Below are 1575 nucleotides of genomic sequence, written 5' to 3'. Positions count from 1 at the left end.
AGGCACTATTATTATCCTATACTTTAGAGAGGGGAAAACAAGCTCAAAGAGCTTACATAACTTGATCAAGGGTACAGAAATAAAGAGTGTATGAAATGGGATTAAGTCCCTAAATATCCCTTAATATAAGTCTAGTGTTTTAGTTAGTCACTATGTCCATCTTATAGACAACTATACAGAAACTGATGGTCTGTTGGATGTCTTTGTTTATATATTCTAAGATCTCACAATGAGTAGTTCTGACCCAAAATAACAGAACTAGAGAACCTGAGATTAAACTCCTTCCCAATATGTTCACAGATGAAGAATTCCACTTGGTGGTGTATTAAAGGATAACGGTGACAAGTCTAACTCAGAGGTAAGAAGACAAAGGTAATCACATTTCAAGCTAGGATTCAAAACAATATGAGTTCAGCCATTAGTCAAAGGTTAATAAAGTTGGACACCTTTATCCTCCTTACATTTCCTCACCCTATATTAATTTCTTTTCTTTCTCTTTCCTTCCTCCTTATTCTGTTCTGAGCTTGACTCAAGTCAACATCCTTGCGGTTTAGGTTAGAACAAACTCTTGTAATTCATATAATAGCTGATTTTTTAAAAAAAGCATTCACTTAGACAAAACACGATGATATTCAATAAGGATAGACACTGAAGACATTTTCAATTAATTCACCAGAAAATATCTCATTTTGCCTGATTTATTCAACAGGATCCAACAATCAAACCTCCAAGACTCCCCACCCCCAAATTCTCATAGCTACTTTATAGTCAATATCAATAAAAAAAAAAGTGATATTGCTCATGTCACCCCATAGTCTCTTAATACAATCAACTCTTGAATCTCATTGCCTTATAAGAAAAAAAAAAAAACTGGGCTAAGCTGCATGGTGGGGAAAAGTTAAAATCTTGCTCCTATCACACTTTATAAATACTTTCATGCCCATATCCATCCAAAATTATTTTCATTTCATAGACAGTTCCAAACTGCCTTAATATCTCTTTTTTCTACTCTCTCCTGACGTCAAAAAACTCAAAATGCATTCATGTTTAATTTTACTTCAAAATATGAGCCATTAACCACACAATATATAGACATATGCATGCATATGTATGTATGTATGTGTGTGTGTATATATATGTATATATATATATACATATATATATATATATAAACATTTTTTGCTCATAAGATGGAAATACATAGTCCTCAGTCAACCTACTAGGTATCAGATTCTGGCTTTTCCTCCATAAATGAGTGTTGGAATGTTTGTCAGGAGATATGGTTTCAAGTTCTGGCTTTGCCAGCTATGAAATATTAAGCCAGTTATTTTAACATATTGGGTCTTCATTTCTCATGTGCAACATAAGAGTGTAAACCTCAGATGATTTCTCAGGTTTTTCGAACCCTCTATTTAAATGTTCTGTAACTTCTGTGAGAGTTATAGGTGAACTACGCTTCACGTTGTAGTGTAGACTAAGAAGAAGAGGACAAGAGCCTGAACTTTTCCTTTTAGAATATGTATTTTATTATTTGAAGATTTAACCTAGGATCATGTACTCTCTTCTTCAACAGTC

Source organism: Notamacropus eugenii, chromosome 6 (genome assembly GCF_028372415.1).
Source record: "Notamacropus eugenii isolate mMacEug1 chromosome 6, mMacEug1.pri_v2, whole genome shotgun sequence".
NCBI classification, from domain to species: Eukaryota; Metazoa; Chordata; class Mammalia; order Diprotodontia; family Macropodidae; genus Notamacropus; species Notamacropus eugenii.
The sequence above is the reverse complement of the archived record's forward strand: the minus strand, read 5'-3'. Positions refer to the sequence as shown.